Source organism: Corvus brachyrhynchos, unplaced genomic scaffold (genome assembly GCF_000691975.1).
Source record: "Corvus brachyrhynchos isolate BGI_N302 unplaced genomic scaffold, ASM69197v1 scaffold115, whole genome shotgun sequence".
Taxonomy (NCBI): domain Eukaryota; kingdom Metazoa; phylum Chordata; class Aves; order Passeriformes; family Corvidae; genus Corvus; species Corvus brachyrhynchos.
Window position 1 is genome coordinate 5,423,404 of NW_008239553.1, and position 25,562 is coordinate 5,448,965.

The 25,562-nt window shown below is 43.2% G+C and overlaps 1 protein-coding gene across 2 annotated transcripts in view; it reads left to right on the forward strand.

Moving 5' to 3' along the window:
- Positions 1-25,562, forward strand: part of TSPAN18 (tetraspanin 18) — a 121,870-nt gene that overhangs the window by 49,902 nt on the left and 46,406 nt on the right. For both annotated transcript variants that reach the window (XM_017741860.1, XM_017741859.1), the window contains exon 2: positions 11,925-12,055. The gene's annotated coding sequence lies outside the window, so the exon portion shown is untranslated. The remainder of the gene's footprint in view (positions 1-11,924; positions 12,056-25,562) is intronic.

Consider the following 25,562-nt stretch of genomic DNA (forward strand, 5'->3'; position numbering starts at 1 on the left):
CCCTACACCTCTCACTGGTCCCTGGGGTTCAGGAGGGTGTTTATTACAAATGAATGTTTAATGTCTGCCTTGAAAAGCTTCTTGTCTGGCTTGGAATTTCTGGTTGCAGTGCCCTGGAAAGACCTGCATGTGGAGAAGGGCCCTGTGGAGCATTATCTGGGCACCAAGAGTAGCTCCTGCATCTTGTGATTTTTTTTAGGGAGGGCTTTCTTCTCTTGCTGGTTGGCAGCTCATTTGGCAGAGCTGACACCATCTTGTTTAACCCACTTTGTTTCCAGTTAACCCGTGGTACAGGAGTCCACTGTTTTGAGAGTGAGCTGTGGAGACAGGACGGTCAAAGGAGATCCCTGACTCAACTGGCCCTGGGTACCAGCAGGACACTGCAGCAGCTGTTCAAAGGAGACACTGAGAAAACAAAGCCCAAAGTGAGCCAAATGCTTCTTCCACCTGTCTTGCTCCTGAGGCGAGGCCCAAGAGGGAAAGAAGCCTTTAGTTCTAGATGCTTGTGCCGTAACATTGCTCTGATTGCTTTCACCTGGGATGACAGCTGGTGCCTGCACCTTAGTTTTCCTTCTCACCTGCTTTTAATTTAAATGCAGCTGGTTTCTGCTGTAGCTAGGAGGTGGAGTGTTTTGAATGCTTCAGCAGCATGTGAAAACTCTGGCAAGCTCACTTTGAGGTGTACTTAGGTGAGGGATATGGATGCTACGTCTCTCGTTACTGTCTTGAGACTTGTTACTGTCTTGTGCCTTGGAAGAGTTGTCTGATAATTTGCCCAGATGATCTGGTGCTGTGCAAGTGTTGAGAAACCTTTCAAAGGCTGTAAATATTGATTGCACCATTGGTGTGAAAGAGCAAGTTTTCGCAGCCTCCCAAGCCTTTGTCCTTTCTCCCAGTTGCTGGGCTCACTTTCCACTCACCAAAAAACATTTTTCTGATAGAAAGCTCCTCCACGGTCCTAGCTTGAGCTCTGTGCAGACTGCTGTATCTTGCTAGCTGGTAGCCAGACATTAGCGCTGACCTAAGTAATCATTGATTATAAGCAGTAACTTTCCCCAGGTGAGTCAAAGGGAAAAAAATTTTCCGGTTGGAGGAGCTCTCTTTGGCTTCTTGCAGCTAGGAGCTGCTTTCTGAGAGCCTTTAAACACCTAATTCCACCCAAAATACAGCTGTCTGTCCAGAGCAGCTGTCTTAGGAGCTATGCCACTGCTCATCTGGGAACCTTTTTGTGTGCTTGTGTGGCTCAAGAGACCAAGACAAATAATGCAGCAGAGAGTCTTTGTGCAGTTGTTTCCTTGTTGTGTTTTCCTCATGACAATGCCTACCTAGTGAGTTGGGATGCTGCCTCCTCTAGATTCTTGTGGAATGCTGCAGTTAAAAGCTAAGTACTAGTAAAAGCTCTTGTTGCCAATTGTAAGGCCAGAAGGCTTATATTAGTTCACACTCTTTGTCAAACTGTTTTACAAGTAATGTTGGTCTTTTTCCCTGTCTCTCAGTTTCACTGTTTCTAGGCTGAAGCAAAACACTGAATTGTAGGTGTGCCATTTATTGAAATGCTGCCAAAAAAAAATGGAAGTTGAAATTACAAAAAAAAAAAGCACGGGGGAAGGTCAGGCAAAAGATAAGGCCAAGATCATTTTCAAGACCTATCCTTGCAGGCAGCTCTGTAATAGAAAAAACAGAATGCAGAGTCTTGGTTGGAAGGAATAGGCCCAGCAATGGGAACCCTTGGGTCCCACTGTCATGAGGAAACATGAGTCAGACCCCCTCTTTATTTTTCAGGCTGGTAAAAAGTTGTATTTTGGCTTCTACAGACTATTGCATGACCAGGCTCGGAAAGACAGGCATATCAGCATGTGCAACATTTTGGGAACACTTCTATAACTGTGGGCTCGTGAGCAAGGCAAAGTCCCACCATTTATGTCAGTGACATCTAAAGTTTTGAGAGTGAGACAGATTTTTTGGTTTCATTTGAAATACTCCCAAAGGACCAGGTTTTTCAGAAACAACTAAGTATTTCTTGCCTGAGGAGGCTTGAACACCCAGACTGAGACATTTGTACTGATGCATTCCCCAAACCACTGACCACTTCTGAAAACTTTGTGAAGCTGGTCTCTATACATCTGTTTGGGACATGGTTATGGTCTTGTTGCTGACACAAGAATTTTGCTCCCAATTTCAAAGGAATTGTAGTTTCCCTTGGCATCCCTCCTTCTCTTGTGTTCAAGGCTCAGAATTGCTCCTTCGCTAATTGCCTGAGTCCTCTACAAGGGTATTCTCTGACAATACAGTGTTTTTACAACAGAAAACATAGTCTCACATTTTAATGACTGTATTAATAACTGGGAAAGCTAGGGAGAGATATTTGTTTGCTGACACACTGTGACAGTGAGCCAAAGAGCTTGATTTCTGCAGCTTTCACAGGGGTGGCATCCATTTCTCCAGTTCTGGGAGATCTTTTGGGATTCATCCAGCGTTGTTGCAGAATCTCCAGAGTATTTTGTTCTGTCTGTGCCATGTAATAAGAACAATTGTCCCTGATCTAGACTGAATGAGCAGCCCCATACTTGCAATGTCCATTATGCCACACTGTTTTTGATTACTAGGTCTTTAAACTGCTGAATGAGAGGACAGAAGAGAAAAACAGTGGCAAGGATTGGGGGGAAAGCAGTGATGAAAAACATTTGCAAATAGGGAAGATGCCCTAGTAATGAAAGCTGGTATGAGTCCTTAAAAGCACCATCACCAGAAAATTCCAGCAAGAAATTCATACCCGCCTTCTCCCTAGTCAGTCCATTCTGATGTGCTGTAATTCTGCTGAGTGCCACGCGACACAAAATGGCTATAAGGTGCTCATACAATTGAGCCTTAGCTAAGGAAACAATTACCTCATCCCCATGTTTCTAACACATGCTGGAATTGCTAATATTGATAGTCATGTTTACTTTGGACTGTTGAAAAGTTTTGAACATTTTTAACACTGAATTCTAGAAAAAAAGTCTGTCAGAGTTGCTCTATCATGAAAGATTGGTGGTCAGAAAGTGTTTTGTGTTTGTTTGTTTGGGTTTTTTGTTGGCTTGTTGTTTTTTTGGTTTTTTTTGTTGTTTTTTTTTTTTTTTTACCACAGAGTGTAGAAGGGAAAAAGGAAAATGTAGCTCTTATGACAATTTTTTATTTTTGTTTTCTGGGAGAAGAATAGGACGGATGTATCTCTTTGCCTGGTGTTAACTTAGAGTTTTTCCTTATCTTGTGCAGCTGTTTGTTTGGCTGATTCTGAATGTTCTTAATTCCTTCCAGCTACTGGCTTTCTGTCATTAATAGGTGCCTTTCTGTTGTGCAGACAGAGGAAGCCCTTTTGAGGCCTTTAAGATTTATGTTGTTACTAGTATTTACATTTTGGTATCTGATCCTTGGTACTTGAAAATCTAGTAGCTACTTCTGTAGGGCTCAGCTCTGCCTTTACTCAGTTTTTTGCCGTGGACAGCCCTGTCGCTCAATAACAGCATGTTTTCCATCCAAGTCAGTTAAACTTTACTTCCATGTGTGGTGTGTGACTTTGCTGGCTTGCATGTTCCATGGAAATTTACTCATTGATAATTTTTAAAGTTGCTTTACTTTGACTTAGGCAGGTGGTGTATTTGCACTGTACTCTTCTATGGTAGCCTTTATTCAGAGGTTAAGTTCAGTGATTCGCAAAAATCAAACCTTTATTGCGGCTTATTTGTACCTGTGCACAGCTGGAGCTACCTCAGACTCTAGGAGGAAGCAGTTAAGAGCAGCAGAAGGTTGGACACTGAGGCGATGCAGAAACGATGTAACATGTGGGCAAGGAGACCTGACCTGCTAAGTGGGGAATATAAAGAAGGATTTGAGGGCAGAGGTTGGTTTCTTCCATGTCTCGGAAAATCAACTTTCTTTTCTCTTTGCACCTAGCAGTTTGATTTCATGTGCTGATCCCAAGATTCATTACTGTGAAGGACCAAAACCTTTGAACCACGTACTAGATGTTGGGAACTTGATGAAAATGCCGAGATGTGTGGTGTATAATGGCTTTGTTGCTGTGGTCAGGAGGATTTAAGTAGAGTAGCAGGCACTGGAATGGAATTTTGCAAGATTTAACTCTTCATTTCAAGGGGATAATGGAACAACATTGAATGTCCTTTTCTATAGCTGACTGTGGCTTTCTCTTTGGCCTTTATCACTTGATTATTGGGTTTTGTGTGCTTTTTCCTCTTGAAATACTCCTGCTAAGCCTTTTAAAATTATTGTGTGTTTCAAGAAAAACAATCAGGACTTAAGAGACTTTTTTTGGGAGTGGGGGAATCTGGAGTTTGTTTAAAGAAAGGGGATCTGAAGAAGATAAACAGAGATATCAGTTATGCAGAACTAATGATGCATTCCAAAGGAGAGTTGAAGAGCTATACAACTCCACGAAGTGCCCCATTCTGTACTAGCTTTTTCACTGGGAATTCTTCTGAAGGACCAGAATCACACACACATGTATTATACATAAAACTCTGTAATACGCAAAAGTATATTTGGATCTAGCACTGCATGAGGAAGCCCATGGCATTCTCAAGGAGCAAGCAAACAACACTAAATTCCCTAGGCAGGAATCAAAGCCTTTCCAAACTAACCTCATTACCAGCAGACGTTTGAATTGCTGTAATAATCACACACCCCTGCCGCACATACAGCGTGTGCTGCCTTGAATGTCTGTTTTCTTCCTACCCTTGGATGCTCCTGTAATTCTGGGAGCATCCTGTCCAAAACTGTCAACATGCCTTCTCAGGTGAATCTGGGGAAAAAGCTACAAGAGACAGATGAGACCCTTTAAAAAGTGTGATAGAAAACTGCCAGATTGTCAGAGCTAATAGAGTGACAGCTTGAGTGCGAAAACCCAAGTGCTGTGCTGCAGTATCCCAGGGATCAGCCAGCCTTTTATTCAAGGAAAGAGGAGAGAGCAGCAATAGTAAACCTAAATTAACAATTCAGGCTGACAGAAAGCATCCTTTTGAGTCAAACAAGAAAGAATAACTTGAAAAACAGTTAGACTGACTCGTTTATGCACTACAGATATTTCAAACTCAAGAAAAACTGAGGAAGTAGTGATGGTTGTTAAACAATTATTTAAAATTATTTGAAGTAGCTATTAATATTGCAAATGCTTCTGTTAGGCAATCTGCTTCCTTGGGGCAGGTAATTTAATCCTATTGCTCAGAAGTGCAGTTGGTTTCTTCTTCCAATAGGTTTAGTGCACAGAGGGCATTTGAATTAATGAGTGGCAGATGTAGTAGGGAAATACTCCATTATCTTTAGCCTTTGGTAGGTCTGTGTAATTAGTGAAACATTTAAAAGAGATGTATTTCACTTCCATGCAATTTCAAAATAATTGTTTCATCTGGCAGGCTTCCCATGTGTGTTGACTGATAACACATGGGTAATACACGAAACATCCTCCTTGGAAGCACCTGCACTAAAGTGGTTCTGAGCTGGTGAGTTGAAGGCCCCCTGATTAGGTATATTTAAAAACTTCACAAAACAGTACCTGCAGCACTTGTTCATTTAAAGGGGGAGGCATTTGGCCTCTTTGGGGCAATTTTTGGGTGCCAGCTAAGAATTCCTTGTGCTTAATTTACATCAGAATCCCTAAATCTCCTCCCCATGAAAATGAGAAGCATCAGTAGACTGTCAACTTTGCTTTCAAGGATGAACTTTACAAGCTGCAAAAGAAATAAATTTTGTGGAAAAACAGGAGAACGAGAAAGGAAGAAACAGTGATCTCCACACTGAAGGAATAAGCTTGAGATTGAAGATGTTCTCTTCCCTGTTCATTCACTGGCTTCCTGCCTGATCTTTACTGCCAAAATCTCTCTGGATTTCTGCTTCCCATCTGTAACAGGGGAAATGCTATTATTTTTTTTTCCTGCTTTTTATTTGTTTAGTCAGCTAGCTTTTTGGGCAGGGAGCTCTTTTATGCTGCACAAAGTAAGAAGCTTGGTTCTGTGGGACCTCAAGGGACTCTTGTGATATGAACAGTAACAAAGGGGCAGGAAGATGAACAAAGGCGTGTTTTGGCAAAGATGGCCAGTAGTTCACATATTTTTCTTTTTTTTTCTTTCCCTTTCTTTCTTTCTTTTGTTGGGGGAGGGAACAAATTCCTTTGTCTTAGTTGCCAGGGAAGTTAAAGCATTTCTGAAATGTAGCTTTGAACAGTTTGTCACAGTTCAGCATGGTGCTCAGTAGGCCTCGTGGCTTCTTTGTGGTAGGATCCCCTGTTGAAGTGGTTACCATGAATATGATTGCCATTCTTGTTATTGGTCACAGATCAGGTAGTTTTTCCATTTCAGGGTATGGGAAAAAAATCTGTATTATTTTATTGGCATTGAATAGTAATTGTGAGTTTTAACAGTTGAGCAGCCAGCAGTGCTGGTGGGGAAACACCTGGAGGACAACACAGTCCCCGGTCACAGCCAGCACGGCTTCATGAGGGGAAACTGTTGCTTGTCAAACCCGATTTCCTTTTACAATACGGTAACCAACCTAGCTGGTCTAGGAAAGCCAGTAGATGGAATCTCTTTGGACTTCAGCAGAGCTTTTGGTACTGTCTCTCACAGTATCCTTCTGGACAAAACATCCAGCACACAGCTGGATAAACACATCATGGGATGGGCGAGCAACTGGCTCTCACAGGTCAGGCACAAAGACTTATAGGGAATGAGATGACATCAGACTGGCATTTGGTCACCGATGGGGTTCCACAGGGCTCCATCTCTGGCCCAGTTCTCCTCAACATCTTCAGTAACAACTTGGATGCAGGACTCAAAGGAATACTAAGTAAGTCTGCCAACAGCTCTAAAGTAAGAGGAGCTGACAACTCCCTTGAAGGCAGAGAGGCCCTGCAGAGAGACCTTGACAAATCAGAGGGCTGGGCATTCACCAACCATTTGAAGTTTAACAAGGCAAAGTGCCGGATTCTGCACCTGGGATGGGGCATCCCTGGGTGTGTGGACAGACTGGGGAACAAGAGGCTGGAGAGCAGAGCCACAAGAAAGGGACATGGGGGTCCTGGTTGACAGAAAGTGGATTATGAGTCAGCAGTGCCCTGGCAGCCAGGAGAGCCAAGCATGTCCTGGGGGGGGCATCAGGCACAGCATCGCCAGCTGGGCAAGGGAGGGGATTGTCCCGCTCTGCTCTGCACTGGGGCAGCCTCACCTCGAGTGCTGGGGGCTGTTTTGGGCACCACAATGTAAGAAAGACTTAAAGGTATTAGAGAGTGTCCAAAGGAGACCCATGAGGATGATGAAGGGTCTGGAGGGAAAGCCGTATGAGGAGTGGCTGAGGTCACTTGGTCTCTTAAGCCTGGAGAAGAGACTGAGGGGAAACCTCATTCCTCACAAGGGGAAGTGGAGGGACAGGCACTGATCTCTTCTCTCTTGTGGCCAGGGATAGGACCCAAGGACACAGCATGCAGTTGAGCCAGGGGAGGTTTAGGTAGAATATTAGGAAAAGGCTTTTTCCCCCAGAGGGTGGTTGGGCACTGGAACAGGCTCCCCAGGGAAGTGGTCACAGCACAAACCTGACAGAGTTCAAGGTGCATTTGACAACACTCTCAGGCACATGATTTGACTCTTGAGGTGTCCTGCATGGGGCCAAGAGTTGAACTCCATGATCTTGATGGGTGCCTTCCAACTCAGCATATTCTATTATTAATATTATATTCAATAGGGCAGAGGTGGTGGATTTGGCCAGTGTCTGATCATATCATTTGATGTGCACCTAGATGTGTGCTGGCTGTTCCCCATGGCATGTTGAATAACTCCCACACACACTTATATATCTAAACTCAGGTTTCAGGGGTGAGTCAGATCAACCTGAGGCATTGGATGTTGTGACCTACATTCTCCCAGGGCATAATTTCTGTGGGAAGAAGTTATTACGTAGATAGAGATGTACCTTTAATTTTCAGACATTGTGACAATACTGTTTTCAGCAGGGCAAAGTGCATTTTTGCATAGTCTGGTCTGTAACTGGAGCTGCATCTGGTGCTCCTGGGAATGCCAAACCTCACATCTGATCTGAAATGCCAATGAGCCCATATGAAGCTGTTAATGTTTGTGTGAGGTTTTTTAGTCCTCATTACCAACCTGATAGAAAGATAATTCCTCAGCTGCTGCTCCAACCTGTGGGATTTTACCCACTTAATTAATTTTCTTTCTTGTTAAAAAAGATCTCTTTTTATGCACAAGGAGCTGTGTTTGACTTGCTTTTCAGAGACTCTTCTCATGTCTGTATCAAAGGCACAGAGGCCCCAGAAACTGGAGGATGAGCCCTAGGGGCAACATGGTTGTGGAGGCTGAGCTTGGAAGCGCTGCCTTGTGTGCTAAGGGCTTCTGGAGGGGACTTAAGTATGCACAGCGGAGGGGATCCTGGTTCCTTCCCTTCTCCCCCCTTTTGTCAACACTCAGCAATAAAATGGAAGCTTGTGACATGACCAAAGGATAACAAACCGATTGCTGAATGGCTGCTGAGAGCTTAAAATGCCAGCCTACACCACCCTCCCCAACCTTTCAGCATGTCAGCAAAGCCGTCTATGTAAATAAATACACATATCAAACAATAAGCAGATGCCTTTTTAACATGCACTGTTTCAGGCTGAGATACTCAGCTCTGGTGCAGCTCATCTCAACATCTGTCAAGCTAATGCCAACTTCACAGCTCCCTTTCACTTGTATTTAATGCACAAAGATTTGTGTTGTGTTAAGTAATGAGGAATTGGCTTGGTTTACATCAGTTTTGGTGTTATTTCTGATGCATAAAATGTTAAATGGGAATGCTCTGTGTTCCTCCTGATCTTTGTGTCAGTATGTAGTGCAAACTCTTATTGCTTATGCTTGATTAAATGGCTTTATACTTCCATGTGTGTGATTGTACAAATATACAAAGAGGAAAAAAAAGTCATTTGCAAAATATACCACCACTGGGGCCCCAAAGCATAGAAGCATTGAGGTGGGGAAGAAGTTGTGATGAGGGTTGGATTTTAAAAAAAGAAATTTTTAAAAGATAAATTCCAGCAGAGTCACTTGTGCCCCTTAAATCAAATCCAGGAGCTGCAGAGTCTAAAGCCCCAAGGGTGTGGGGCTCAGTGCAGTGCTGTGGGAGCAGCACCCGTGAGCTGCTGGTCCGGGTCAGGTCATGTCTAATCTGGGGTCTTGTCTCTGATAGCAGCCAGCACTGATTAGAGAGAATGTAAGACTGGGGCAGCAACCAGGAGAAATTCCACGTTAAGCTTTTGTTTATTTTTGTTTTCATATTAAAAATGTATTGAGCCCAGATGATGTGTAGTCCACTGGGCCTACTCCTCTACTGAAAATTCACCTGCAGGCTAGAGGAGTGTTGGATCCTCTAGTGCTGCTATCCATCTCTGTCCCTCTGCTTCAAGCCTGGAGAAGCCTGCTTTTTATTTTCTTTATTCACATTTCTCACAAGCTACTGCTTTTGCTCTGGTGAGATACTAAGGAATGACAATTCTTTAAAAAACAAACCAGACAGACTCTTTATGCATGCAACAAGTCTTTAAGACAGCTCTCTGTCAGACTTCTCTGGAGTCTGCTGAGAGAAAGGGGAATATTCCTGCTACTTGAGACACTTTCAATTGGATTACATGTAAACAAAGCAGGGGGGAGAGGAGAGGCACGGTCCTCCACTGGAGAGGAGGATTTCTATGACCTGATATATCTTGTGTTTCTTAATGTTCCTTGAATAGAGATGATTGAAATCTCTCATCCGAGCAAGCACGCACAGGAAAAAAAATACATTATTAGTGGCCCTAAATATATTAGAGCCCTCTGCTTCTGATCACAGTGGTGCATCAGCTGGAATAGTAATAGGGCACGAATGGGGTTTGCCTACATGGACAGGACTGTTCTTCCATAATGGAAAGAGAAAATTGCTACTAAAGATGCCATTGAATCAAATTTTAGATGACTCTCTGTATGCCTGCCTGTGACACTTTCCATGTTGTGGTTTCGGGTCACTTTACAAGCCTGAATAACCTCTCTTTTTCCCCTCACTGTCTTCAAAGGCTGGGAGTTAATATGCAACACCTTGTGTCTGAAAGGACTAAGACTGTGTTCAATAGGATATGTTTTTATTAGGCAGCAGGCACTTTGTGCAAAAGTGTACGGACATATATATTTTCTACATACAAACACTTGCATCTCTCAAATACTTGTCCTTCTGCTTCAAAGAAACCAGGATATGGCTGGTATATGTGTATTTGAAATGCCAGGTTGTGCAGAGCAGAGAACAGGCTTGTAAGCAAACACCCATGGGAGGATGAACCACAGCTGAAAGTGCTGAAAGAGTCCAATGGAGTCACAGGCATGGAGAGCATCTGCCCAAGTACCACTTGGTGGGCCCCTGCTCTGCTCACTAGACCATGCTACCCCCCTACTGCATGTAAGATGAGTGTCCAGGCTGCGGGGCACTCCTCACCAGGGCCCCTAAGTTCCCACTGAACCCTCTCTCTCACCCTGGGGGAGTGTGAAGTAACACCTCTGTGCTGGGGAGCAGGGAGCTGCTGACAGAGGGCTGATACCCTGTGCATGGGAGGAATTTCCTTTCATGTGGTCTGGTGTGACATAAGCACTTTCCAGCTGGCTTGTAGGTGCCTTTGTAATCCCTGGATTGACAAATGGCAGTTCAGCTCAGTATGGCTGTCATCTTCAGACAGCATGGCAGAGAGGGGGAGCTTGACATGTCCTGCTGCAGGCCTGTCTCCGTGTCTTATGGGGCTGCTGGGTGGAGTTGCTGCGAAAAGACCTTCTCTCCCAGATTTTCATCGTGATCCTGAAGGAGGTGCTAAGCATTGGGTGATGCAGAGGGGTCAGAGATGCTACCTGATGTTTCATATGGACAGCTGGCATTGACCCTGAGGTGCTGGTATGGCTGGGAGGGCAGAGGATTTGGCCTCCAAAAGAAAGCAAAGCAGCAAGGTAGACTGGAGAGGAGAGAATTAATATCATGAAATGGATTTACACGGCGCCATCTTCATATCTGAGCTGGAGCTGTCAGGGAGAATGAGATCCAGACTCGCTGTTGTTCTCCAGAGAGGAGCTGTTATGGAGTGATCACTCAGTTAAAGAGGTGGCTCCACGTCTGTGCCCCGTGTCTGGCTGATTTCTGCAAGCAGAAAACAGACACAATCTGGCATGATCCCTTCTCCTCTCCCACTGCCTTTCGTGCCTTTCTGCAGGCTCTGATTTACCTTCTTTTGCTTGCCTTATTGTTTTCACCCCTGGAGCACCTGTTGGTATCTTCCTTTCACCCTTATCTGCTTCTCAGCTCCATCACCTTGCCCTCTTTTTCATCCTCAATCATTTCTGGCTCCCTCCATTCAGAATAAGTTGTACTTTGACATCTATGCAGTAGATGAACAGGTGTGTGCCTGTCTGTTGCATGCAATACAGAAAGGGGTGAGTGTGTGTGTTAAACATTTAACTACCTGTGTTTTATCACACCCTACTCCGTCCTCTGCTCTGGAACTTGCCTTTTGGGGATGCACAGCACCTTTTCCTGGGCGTGACTCTCTTCTGCTGTGCAGAGGAGCAAGAGGGGAAGATGCAGAGCAACTCTGTTGCTTCTTTCTTATTCTGCTGGAAATAGTCCTGTGCTCCTCCTGCCTTCCAGTCAAAGCCCTTTTCTGGTCAGCCTAATGAACTAGAAAGTAAGGAGGAAGATTTTGCCTTTAGTCCGGACCTTGACAGGGTCTGCAGGGTCACTGCGAGGTGCTTCCCCTCACTTCCTTCAGGTGCACAAGAAGGAGTTGATCTTTACCCAAGCAGGAGGAAGTAAAACAAGGTGGCAGTCTCCTCCTCAGGCCCAGAATGTGCCTTATGTATTTTCCTTGCTGTTTCTGACAGGTTGACCAGCCTTGATCACAGCGCTAGAGACCCGAAGCAAGGATCCTGGCCGATGCGTGTTCAGTGCAGCCTGACTTTTTGAGGAGAACAAGTATTTCCCTGAAAGTCTGTCCCTTCAAAGCAGCACACAGGTAAGGCAGACAGTGCTCCTGATGCTCAGGCTCAGTTGCACTGGATTGAGCAAAGGACTTTTCCCATTCATTTGGCTCAAGAGGGGCTTTGTCACCACATCCTGCCATGTCTGCAGGGGTGAAACATTACAATGTATTTACAGCATGGGGAACGTTTCTCAGCAAAAATGTACTTTTAGAGGATCAAGTCTGCTCATAAGGTTGAAATAAATATAGGTTAAAAGCGTGGGAGGAGTATGCTAAAAAAAGACAATTATTACATACAAGCTATTAATAAGGCAATGTTTTGATCTTGTGTTCTAAAATAATTTTATATTGGAAGTACCTTAATTTAAACAGAAAACTTCTTCAGACAAAGGAATAAAGAAATGTATCTTGTGGAGAAGGGGTTAAGTAAGAAATTAATTTAATAATGTAGTTTTCAACTAGGAAAGATGTATCAGGTCATCTGTAAGTGAAAAAAACAAACAAAAAGCCTTGCAGTTCTAATTGCTATGACTCATGGAAACCAAATCTAGAAAAAATGGGGCCCTTTAGTCCAAACTCTTAATCCCCTACTAGTATGTAACATCGTTCCCAGCAGCGTTTACCAGTCCTGATTTAAATGATGGGATTTTCCCTTGTCCCCTTGGGATACTATTGCACAGACTAATAGAATTAATCTGCTTACTTCTCTTTCAACCCCTGACCACTGCAGATGCAATTAGTAGTACGTGATGGGAGGATTCTGTTTCCTATGCTATATTAGGGAAGCTTAGGGCTGTATTGTGTTAAGCCAGACATCAGTTGCAAGTGTGTTTGCCTGAGTGTGGCTTATCTGTCAGTACTCATTACAGCCCCAGAAACGTCTCTGAACTGCGTTTCTCAGACTTAGGAGCTTTGCTACAATGGTAATTCAGGATCTGATAAGGCACAGACTAATGTATTTGTATGCCTGTGAGAAAGATTGTATGATTGGAAACTAAAGTGAAATGCAAAGTCATATGCTGCCAGTGCTAGAGACTTGCAGACGCAATTTACTTCTGTGCTTCTGGAGCATTCTCTGGTCTCTTTGGCTTTTCTCTCAGACAGTTTGGTTTGGTAGGATGAAATACCTTTTTGCTCTGTGTGATGCTGCTGGAGGTACCACTGCACCTTTCCATCTGTGAATTTCAGGCTTGTCTTAGCTGAATGCTGTGGGCTTCTGCTAATGTTTACTGAAATACTCCAGTCAAATAACCAGATAAATACAAAGTCAAATGGATTTGAGCTGGAGAATTATAACTGGTTGCATTTAGTTAACACAAAGTAGAGTATCTTTCTGTGCATTTTAGCTGGTTTGCTTCTCAAATCTGAAAAGTTTTATCAGGGAGAATAGTTAATTTCTAAAGCAGGTGAATGGAGTTTCAGCTGGGTTGCACCTGAAGAGTACAGCAACAGCTGAGCTGTACAAACTCCTTGTGCAGACACGTGGATTCATCCACTTCCAAAGTGAATTAAAAACAACGTCCTAATACAGACAGCAACTGCAATATAATTGCTATTGTAGGTTTGAATGAGGCTTCAATGTGAAATGGAGCCTGGGGGTCCTGAAAAACTGGGCATGTGCCAGCCTTCCACATGGGCTCTGTCCTCTGGCGCTAAAGGAGGAGGTTACAATCCTGTTCCTCCTCCCTCCCAGTAAGTCCTGGCTCTAATGTGCCATAAGTTTTCTGGAGTATTTCCTCAAACAGAAAGCCTAAATGTAATCTTAGCCACTGGTCCAGTCTTTCATTATCAAGATAAGTTAATTAAGCTTATTAAAATTTGACTAAGTTGACTGTGTTTGGCAAATCCGAAATTCTTAAACACTGAAGATTGCAAAGCTTTGATGTGCTCAATGAGTCCTGTGCTAATTTTCCCATTGTTTTTAATCACTTGAAACTCTTTTCCAGTTTGGTGCTTGGCTGCTTCATGTGGTTTCATAGTGGACTTTAAAGGATGGGGAGGGGGAGACTGAATCCAGGGGTAATGATCCGTAGCACTTTGGATCATCTGCAGTTTATGTTCCATCCCTGCTTTGCCAGTCAAGCTTTGTTCCAGTGAAAGTGTCAGTAAGCCCAAGGCAGATAGGTACTGTTTCTCCTCTACTCTTGGCTTTTTCTTTACCCTGAAAGTTTATCTTGCTGCTCACTTTTTAAAAAGCCTTGCATCAGCTGGGAGGCCATGAAGTAAAAGGCATGCTTTAAACACAGATGCTGGTGATTGTCCTTTCAAAAGCTGCATTTCTCAAGCTGGGAGCTATTGACCCCTTTCAGTGCAGTCACAAAGAAATCCAAGAAGAAATGGAGGGTGAGGGCCAGCAGGGAATTGAAAGTTTATCTTGCTGCTCACTTTTTAAAAAGCCTTGCATCAGCTGGGAGGCCATGAAGTAAAAGGCATGCTTTAAACACAGATGCTGGTGATTGTCCTTTCAAAAGCTGCATTTCTCAAGCTGGGAGCTATTGACCCCTTTCAGTGCAGTCACAAAGAAATCCAAGAAGAAATGGAGGGTGAGGGCCAGCAGGGAATATATATTTTTTTCCCTCAAGCCTTCTTCTTACTCCACCCCCTGACAAGCTGGCTATTGTTTGTGCCTCCACATGGGATAACAGTGGCCATATAAGGAAAATGGCATAATGCTACATTCTTTCTCAAAACTGATTTTTTTTTACAGTGGCTTTTTCTTCCCCCCTTGCTGAAAGTTGTTCTGTTTTGGTGCAAGCCCTAGGCAAAAGGAAAGTGGTAGCCCCTGGTACGCATGTATACCACCTTGGGCTGTGCAAAAGACTTACTTTGTTAGTTCAGGTGATGAGGGAAAGAAGCAAAGTAGCAAATGATGAGGTCCAGCTACTATGACAGGAGCAGAGGATGTTGCATTTTCCTGCGTCTTGAACTCAGTAATAATGAATAATAATGATGCTTGTTTTCTTGCCTTTTTTTCCTTGCTGAAGAGGATGCTCAGGCCATGGGACAGAGGCACAGAGCTCTGTGTCCCTTTTCATTCACAATCTACCTTTTATTCATGAATGTTTGCAGCTGAAGTGCTGAGTGAGTGGCGTGCACCAGTTTGGGCCAGCAGCTTCCTCTGCTCTGCTGGATGGCCGAGCCCACTGCTGGGGATGACCACATTCCAGCTACCCTGCAATGTTTGAGCCTGCAGGAAGCGAGGCTGAGAGCAGCAATATTTTGGGGAGTGAAGTTCTATGGGTAGCAGGGGTCAGTCTAAACACGCAACAGCTCAGGAAAAGGACTCCTGAAGTTTGGTATTTTTCCCTGGTGCAACTGTCACTTGTTGATGAGCAGAAACTGTCTGCTTTTCCAAAATTAGTCTGAACTTCAAACACATCCACTTAGCAACTTCTACAAACGAACAGCTGGAGCAACATGAGCACAGAGAAGGCTGAATCCCCTGGCTCCACAAAGCAGAGGCAGACCTTGGAGTGGGAAAAGCATAGGTTTGGGAGCTGGGAAAAAGGTAAGTCTTGAAGAGGAATGAATGTGTGCTTGTGCATGTGACCACAAGATTTGGGCACTGTTCCTTTTGTATCCTTTTGTAGCCTCTTGAACTGGGATACAGTTTTTATCTGTGCTTCCTGTGGTTGCCATCACTTCTGATTCCTTGTGATGCTCTGCTTCCTTGTGATTGTCCCTGTAAAAATCTGTTCAACAACTGATAATGTTGCAAACTTGGTAAAAATTAAAGCAGAAAAAACCCCAATTCCTTCTTAGAAAGAAGAGGAAACAAATTTTGAGGTCCATTTACCACAATCATGTCACAATACTCAATCTGTGTTATGCAGAGGTGTGATTACAGAAGTGGAAAAACAGAAAGTACTTTCTAGAAACACTTTTTTTGGTAGAATATTAATAGTTCAATATTATTATGATTATTATCTGTGTGTGCATTGACAATATACACTTTTTTTTGTTATTAAAATGTTGAACAGTTTGACAACTTTTAAAGAAACTGCAATTTTGTGAGAATGGAGTAAGGACTTTCTAAAGGTTCAGTGTTTTTTATGAAAGCCTACAAGTGGAGGCTGCATTGACCAAAGGAATTGGATATCTTACTGAGAACGTTTTAATTTTCTTTAATTTTTACTTTGACTGTGAATTAAATTGTTCGGAGAAGCTGTGCTACTCTCAAATATCAACAAAATTAGTCTCCAAGAAAATCTTCCTCTATGATAAATTGTGCTTGTACTAGAGATAAAACTGGGCAAGCCTTCTGGCCTTTACTTTACTCTGGGCTTGAGCTGGCACCAGTATAGCAGGGGAATGCACTCACATGGCTTTTTCTTCATGAAGGGTGATTTGGTGTGTCCTAAACGCTGTCCACTGTGGCACCAAGAGGAGATATCACTCAGAGTGAGTGGTGTGGAACGATGCGATGGCCCTTGGGCTCGGTTCTCAGATTACCAGTGAAGCGGCAAACGACTCCTGACACGTACACGGCTGGCGTGGGACGCCTGAGCTAACACTGCGCAGATAAATGGGATGCTCCTGGCCCAACAGCCGCTGTTCCAAGCTCCCTGCAAACTCCCAGGCCTCGTGTTTGGCTCACAGCCTGCTCACATTATAACTGTCCCAGGAGCTGTCGTGGCCGATACTCATTGTGCGCGCGCTAACGAGGGAGCGAGGAGCGCCAAGGGTGAGTGCCAGGTCAGCCCTGCATCCCGAGGGCAGGCAGGGCTCCTGCAGCCTGCACTGCTCAGTCTCGCTCCAACAACTCTCAGCAGTGTGGCCACTGGTGAGCTCCTTCTCTGAGGAGCAACACTTGGGATCTTGGCTGGTAGTGGGAGATTTCTGCTCTTCTGCTGCCAAAGGTGCTGCAAGGAAGCTCATCAGGCTTTAAGTGGCTGCTGACAGTGTGGCACGTGTTTGCCACTTCTGTCTCTTACGGGTCTAGAGGACTCAAACTAGTCGCTAGAGCTGATTCTGCCAGCAGTGGATTGACCTTTTCAGAGGTATTGCCCCAGAGACTTGGAGCTAATCCTTCTGATCTTAACTGTGGTGCATGTGGGGACTGGTTTGGGCTGTGCCTCGTGCCCTATGCAGTTGGGAGCTTGTGTAACATGGAAACAATCATGATGGAGGAGGAAAGAAATTGTCATTAGCTCTAACAGTTCCTGCCACTTATATCTAATGCCAGAGTAATTTAAAGCTTTTTTTGACTGACTATATCATGGGTAAAGCGTTTCGTCAAGGAAAAATGGGGTTTACCCAACGTGACAGGACGGGAAAGCAAAGCTACCTTTCATTGCTGTGCCATGTCCTGGGTGGAGTGGCTGAGATAGGGTTTCACAGGGAATGGCAGTGAAGGCTTTGCATTGCTTATTTTGAGACCTACAAAAGTACATTTGCTTTTGATTTTGCATTTTGAAAACTATTGAGTGAAGCTGGGGACTTAGTTTAAAAGCTGCTAGAACTATTCTCTTACCATAGAGATTTCTCAGGAAACAGGTACATAAGAGGGGTATATGTGCATGTATTTGAAGCTTTTATTCTTGGGCTTATGAGTAAGAGCTGGGATCAGTGAAAGGTGATACTACTAAAATCAGTAATAAGGAAAGTATTACCCTCTAAGTAGTGAAGTGGGTTTGGGGAGTTTTGCATTCAATTATTAGCTCTGTGCTTTGACTGCATACTGACAGTGGGAAGTAGCTTGATTCCTCTCTGCCTTCCTTCCCCATCTATATATAAAGATGCTAATACAGCTGATAAGCTTTTTCTTGTAGGAGATGTATTTTATTTTGTGTAGAAACTAGCTCTGTGGAACTTAGCATTCCTTTTCAGAGAAACCTGAAGATTAAGAAGTTTTAATTCTGCAGGGTTTATCTTCACATTTTTCCCCGTTGTTCCTCCTTTCTGTGACAAAACAGAAATGGGGAAGGGAAGAAAAAATGAAAGAAGTAATCCAGAAATTCCCTTTCCTCACTTGTAAAAGTGCACATCAAAAAATTTCTATGTGTCTTACATTAAAAAGAAAATAAAATGAAAACTGGTTGATTTTTAAACTTGCAGAGTATGAAAAAGTTTATTATTACTCTTGAATGCCCTGACCCATTTTAAAGCTGAGGTGTCTTGCTTGCATTGATGCATCTATTTAGTGCAAAATCTTGAGAGCTCTTTTGAGACAGGAGCCTCCACATAGGTCAGGCTTGTGCACAGTAAAGATAATGGTGATGATAATCTGATGTCTGGTTTGTCCTTTGTCAGATGACTCATGCTCCGGTTACCTTCTAATGAAGGGGAGGGCATCCTTGGCAGACATTACATTTGTTGACAGTTCTTGGCAGATAAGAAAGTAGGAGCAGCCTTGGACACTGGTGCTGGACATTCAGGGCTGTTGTCCTCAGAAGCACGTGGCAGGAGAGCTAAGGTAAAGAGGACATGCAGGCATTTCGTGGCTGTATGACATGGAGGGGGTTATAATGGCAGCGCTCTGCTGTAGTTTAGCTTCCAGTGTCCGACGTATGGAGGTCTTGAGCTGAACATGTGACTGTCTGCAGCTGTTCCTTTTCCCAAAAAGTGGAGTACAGCGCATGTATGAGTGGACCAACACCCCCAGCAGCATGTGCAAATAGAAATATATTCCAAAGAAATCTGTTTAAGGAGCATAAATTTCCTTTTTTTAAACATCTGTGAAAGGTTTATTTTCAAATGCCCAGTCACTAACGAGGTGCTAATTTTCAGATGGCTTGTAGCACTGTCTTGATATTTTAAATTATCTAGGCACTTTAACAGGCTTAGTCTCTCCCTGTAGCATGGCATGAGTCAGGCCTGAGCCCAGGAGGGTAGGAGGAAGCTTTTCCTGTGAACTGGCTCTGTGTAATTGCCACCTGGAAGTGTTTCTGGCACTTTTCCCTGGAGGCTGTTAACGAAAGGATAATAGAGTTCGTGGCTATCCAAACCACTGGTTTCCCCATGTTCTGCAGCAGGACTATCAGGCTTGGGCATCCTTGCTGCTGTCTGGGGAGCCCTTGCTGAGGCTAGAGAGAGAAAGATGGACACCCAGTGCAGTCCAGAGGACATGTTTGGCAAGGCAGAATTTGTTACTGACTCCTCAAACTGACCTGGACCATTTATAACATTTCGGGCTGCAAAGTACGTCCAAGAGTACATTCCAAGAAAGCTAAAAATAATATCCTCAACTTTTACTTATTTCTCCCACAAGGACTCAGTTAACAAGGAAAGAGTTTGTTCTTTTTTCCCCCATGCTAAGAATGTTCAGCTCTCAGAACGGAGCTATAAGTTTATCACAAGTTATTGGCTTGTAAGTTGAGTTGGCTTCATGTATGGATCACGTTACTGGAAAGTGTAATCATTTGCCAGGACTGCCTTTGCTTTTCCATTTCCCTTTCCATCTCCCAATTCTGCATGTTATCTGGTAGCAGCACTGAGGGCCAAATCTCTCTGAACTGATTGGAACCAGGAGCTGGCATTCTGCTATCCTGGGTCCTTCTGCCAAAAGCCAGTGTTCAAAGTAAAGACTGTAAGTACAGACTACTTAAGTAAGGCACAATTTATGGCTGTTTAAAATACCTGAAGATCAGTACAGCAAAGCTCTGACTGTCCTGGAGACTTAGTATGACCACATGGTGGATAAAGTTGTGTATACTCCACAAAGCATCTCAGGAAATGGGGATAAGCGATGGTGACTTCTAAAAAGCAGTTTTTTGGTTGGTTTGGTTTTTTTTTTCAAGATGTAGTTGGAAAGAACTCATTTGGAAAACTCCAAACTAGCTAAATGTAAATCCAGATGTTTAGGACTAGCAATATAAATCCCCAGGGGTACTCAACAGTCCTGAGTGTTAGGTGTACAAAGCTAATCCCAAACTGCTGTCTGAGCTGCTTGGGATCTTGATCCTTTGCTATGTATTTTTTCTATTGATCAAGAGTAATGCCAATTGATCAAAAGTCTAATGTTCTTTTCCCGTGGCTAGGAAATCAGCTGTGTATATCAAGTCTGTGAATCACACCTCTGTACTCAACAATTTTTATGAAAGACAGGAATTACACAAACTTTTATATCCAAGAATCTTCACAGAGACCATACATCTTCATGAAATCAAGTTAAAATTAAGTAAATAGTTTCAACCAACAGTAAGATTACTTATGTATATATGCATATCTAAACATTAATATATTTACTTCCAGATCTTTTAATGTAATGTATTTTTGGTTTAGAAATGCCAAAGCTGATCTTTTTAACATTTAAAAATGAAACCTACTTTTTCTATTAAAATTAGATCCAAACATTTTATAAAAAGAGGTTTTGGGTTCTTTTGTGTGGTGTTTTGTTTGTGGTACTTGGTGTTTTTTAAGTTAGAAAATGTAAAAAAAATAAAGTTTCTTCTTAGATTAAACAAAACTTTGGGGAATTAATGTGAAGAAATACCTTTGTATTGTTTTGTTTTAAAAGAAAACTCTTCCAGTTCAAACTGAAGCAATTCTTCCCATCTGGTTTGTTTTTTTATTTTTTTTCTTTTTGTCATCCAAACAACAGAATCTTTTGATCATCTTGCTATGTTTTTTCTGGGCATACTGATGCAGAGTAATTTTTGTTTTGTTGGGTTTTTTAATATAAAATTTCTTTTTGTGCACCATTTCTGAAAGAGTTTGGGTCTTGTCTGGCAGGAAAATTATGATTAGGGCATTACTCTTCCTTCTGCTGATGAGTTGCTTTTGCCACTCTCAGTGGCAGAGAGCCTGTCTGCTCTAGGTTTTCCTGTTCCTGTTTTCCCATCCACCCCTGAATACTCTCAGCTGCAAGTCAAGGAATAAGGCATGAATGCTCATTGTTTTCTTTGCTAATTCTCTTTTATTGTTTCCCAGTGACTTACAGCTGAGGATTAAAACAACTGCCTTCAGCACCAGCAGTAGGCTCTGTTTGAAGCCTCCAAAGGGCATTGTTTATCCTCCCTGTATCCCTTGCACTATGCCTGCCCAGGACGAGCAGCACTTTCCTCCCCATCCCAAGTGATTCTGTTACTGAGGAATGTTGGACAGATACCATTATACACATAGCAGAGGTGCTCCCAGATTTGGGGTTTCAGCTTGATTTAAAGGGGAGGAGAACGGAAGGAAAGGGAATGTTTTTTTTGCAGGAGAGACCCTGGCTGTAGTGCTTTGTAGAACTGCTTTAAATATGCTCCTCAGGCAGGGAGGTCTGTGGATGCAGGCGAGCTTTTCAGATGTTTCCATGCGCTGCTCAGGGCTCCCGTCCCAGGCACGTACTTCATTATTGCTCCGGGGAAAGGCATGCTGGGAGTAATCAATCAGCATCGCTCTGGGTTTCTCCTCAATCAGAGCTCCTCTGATGTGTCTTTCAGTGCTGCTCATTTTGGTTTTAATTTCTGAATGAGGGATTGATTTGCACAAAATAGCACCAGGCAGAAGAGTTGGCTTTGCGATGGGTGAAAGCATCCGGCCCTTTTCTCCAAAGCACTTAAATGGGTGTTTTGAGTGGTAGGTCCTGAAGAAGACAGTGGTGGTAGTGCTTTGCTGAAGTGCACTCTGAAGGTCTCAGTGGTTTCCTAGCCCAAGATTAAGTTGTCTGCTTGGATCTTTGCTGTCACCTCTGATCTGGAGCACACCTTATCTCAGAAAGGACCCCTGTGCTTCAGTTTTACAGTGGTGCCATATCACTGACCTGCCCTTTATCCATCCTTCTTCTGTCCTTCCACTTACCATTCCTCCAGATTCTTTGCTGCAACTCTTTTGCTGTGGCAGTGTTGCAAAAAGGACATGTTGGGAAGGGAAAAGCTCTAAGATTTATGTGATTCAAGACAGTCTTTATGTGCGTGAGAATTTGGGTGAAAAAGCTGGTCTGATTCAAAAGATTGAAAGCTTTCCCCTTCCTCTATCAGTGGGTGAACTCAGATTGAAGTCCACCTCACCCTTCTGATTTAAGCAAATTGGTGTAAAATTGGTGTAGCTGGCTGGGAACACACCCTGTACTGCAAAGGATGGGAATTGCATGCCCTGAGTTAATCTCCTTGAGGGCATCTGGATAACGTGCACTTAGGCAAGGACTTTCTGATATTCCATGTCATTGCTCACAAAGAAGAGAAGAACTGTACTTATTTTCCCCCAGAGTTCAACTGGAGTTGAAGGGAGACGGTTCTTTACCTCCCTTAATGAGTAACTTTATACTGTGCTGTCTCCTACAATAACAGCTGTCACTGCTAGAAGGAAAAGAAGCTATTTGCCAAGACAGTGAGGCTGTATAAGTTGGTAAGAGAGAAGGAAAGGTAGGGGCAGGGAACTGAGATTGCAGCAGGAGTCATTAGAATGCCCAAGCTCTGAAGAGTGCTCCTGATTTTATCGTTTCATACACCTCTGGGCAGTGTTTGTTTAACGTTTCTAGTCATGGTGAATGAAAGTAAACATCTTGACTGGATAGTGTATTAGTACTGTGATGATGAGGAAGGTTAGGCTACCTGTTGTGTCTGCTGTGCAGTGCCGTGTCACAAATTATGTTTATGGCTAAGAACCTCAAATGCTGACACAGCATCAAGTAAGATAGGAAAGGGCTGTCATGACCCCTTTCCTGTCCTAGACACAAGGTTTATTTTAATTAAGTCTGGTTTGGCTCTGAGCATCTTCATGCAGCAATTTGTCATACCTTTTTTCTGTTCGTGACCATTCTTCCCTGTATATCTTGCAATCACATAATGTCCATGTGGCAACTTGAAAAATTGTTTGGAGGGCAGCTGAACACTACAGAAGCTCTTGTATGTATCTTTCCAGTTCTTTGTCAAATAACTTCATCCTCTGCAATTTGTGTTTTGAATATCAGTGGCCTGTAGATTATCAGAGAATTGAAGATGCTCAGGGAGCAGGTTTGGGTCTATAACTTTCTTAGCTCATGGTGTTCTTTGGTCTTTCCTCAAATATGAAATCTCTGTCAGACTGCCCCAGTCCCTCTCAGCATCAGCTGAAGCTGGAAACTGAGTGGAACAGGGTGTTATGAGTAAACCTGCCTAAGGCACTGTGTATGAAATCTGGATGCCACTGGACTCAGTGTAAATACTCCCACTCATTTCCCTGGCTCTAGAAGTTTATCCCTTTACCAATGAAGAACTTTTTTGGAATATAAGAATTGATGAATCACCTGTTCTCAACTGATCTTTTATTCCCACAGACCGTCTTTGAAGCCTGGTGATGGGGGTGCATGTCCATTAATCATGACATTGGTAGGTTTTGCCTGGCAAAACCATGGCCCCAGGAATAGAGACTGCTGCTTATAGGTGGCTAGTAAATCTGGAAAATTCCTGCGTAGGAAGAGGTGTACCTAGGAGAAAACATACACAGCACTGAGAAAGAAAAGAGAAGGTCACAGTAAGTTTTGCACCTTCCCAGTGAGCAGTGCTGGGAAAGCAGGCAGCCCAGGGGGACCAGGCAGCCCCAGGGAGACCTTGGAACATGCTTTCATTGACAGAAGGTAGTTTGGCAGCTTGCTTTACTCTCTGTCTTTATTCTTTAAAACAGGAAAAGCTCCCTCTATCCCACACTCCATGAAGTCTGGGAAGGTACCTGTCCCAGCTTCTCCTCCCATGCACTGCAGGGGCTCTCAGAGCCTCAGGGATGCCTGTTGCCTGGATACAGGGTAGTCCTGCATCTCAGGCTCCCAGCCAGCCCTGTGAAAGTGGAGGTTGTGGGGGGAGAGGTGGGCAAAGTAATCCTTGTGCATTTGGAAGCAGGAGCATGAAGTCCACCTGATGCAGCCTGTACGCTCAGAATTTCCTTTCACTTTGCTACTGTTATTGTTATTTATCATTATTATTGATAGGAGAAAAGTGCAACCCAGCTGCTCAGCGCAGAGATGTGAGGGCTCCCGCAGGGTGAAGCGCTTCGTGCCACTTAGCAAACCAGCCATTGTGCTGTCCCTGGCGTATGCACTTTATTTCACGTGCTTGTTCTGAGCCTCCTGCTGTTGCTCACACTACAGCTGCTGACAAGTAGCCTTCCTGGCAACATGGAATCAGAGTCTGTGAGTTGAGACCCTGGGAGTACAATATGAAGAAGGCACAGACTGTTGAATATTTAAAATAAATTATTTAGTCTTAAACATGAAAATGCTCTTTGCAGTTTGTACACATCACTGCTTGGTGACAGTGACTGGCCAAGTCATGCATTATTCTTGTGTTCAGAGGGGGCTATGCTGACGGCAGGGCAGCAATGTTCTCCTCTCTCCTTTGCTGAGCACATGAAGCTCATCGTTAGCAGGATGCCCTGATGTACAGCACATGTGTAAATGTCTATAAACTTCACTAACTGACAGTAGTCAAAAATAATTTTTAAGCTCAGCTAGTTTAAATGTGGGCTATTTCATATTGCAATGCTATGGGGTTTGCTGTATATATCTGTAGAGCACTGTGCTATTTCAAACAGCACTTAGGAACTGTGTCAGTAGTGGTAATTAACCTTTAGACTGAGAGACCATGAAAGATCTCAGATAAGGAATCAGGGTCCTCTTGCTCAAAGCACAGTCAATTTTTATGACAGAAATACTATGTACTATGTACATTCAACTTTAATACGTGAAAACAAATTAGTATAATGAAGTGTGTGTGGTGGGGAAATGGACACCAGGGCAAAGTCACATTGAAGACTGGCTCATCTTCATTGCTGAGGGAGGACAGCACCAAACTTTGAACTAATATTAGAAACAAAACTGTTAGAAATCTGAAAATCTGAAGGGTTTCAAGACAAACAGCAGAAGGTCAGGAAAAGTGGAGCAATTTTTCCCAGGCCTTTAGAAAATATTATTTATGAAGGTATTTGCTTCTCTGCAAAGCAAGTGCGAATGATTGGCGACACAAGCGTATTGTTCTGATGTTGCAGTCCACAATTTGTACTTCTATTTATGCATGTGTGAAGAGTGTCAGAGGATGAAGGATGGGGCTCACTGAGACTCCTTGTGAGGTGACTCTTGAAAGGCTGGGCTGAAGGTGAATCTGCTTTGTCTTGGCTCTGTGTGTGTGTGTATAAATATACATATATACATACATATATATGTATGAAAATATGCACACAAAGCCACTGATTGTCAGTAAATAACTATTCACAGAAGCCTAGTATCTATTGTAATTAGAAATGACAAATCCTTTTCTCTCTGCTGAAGGTGAAGTTAGACATAAAATTGCTATACTTTAGTACAGGGTTTTTGGTCATATAAATTGTTTATTTCTCTCTTCCTCATGCCTTCATAAATAAATTTGGTAGGTGTTTTACCAGATTGTTTACTTAGATAACCCAAGTATATGCTAACGAGTGGTATCAATAAAATGCCATCTCTTAATCAAATTTTAGTATTAATATCCCAACAACCTGTTGGATTAAGCACTTTATACCATATAAATTTTCCTGTTTAAAAGGGAAAGCACACCCCTTTCTCTTCCCTGATTTTTTCTTTTTTCCTAGTAGAGACAATATGTGCAAGGCCTGTGTAATTTCTGGAGTGAAAATTGGATGGGAGGAGTGAGTGTGCACTCTGGTT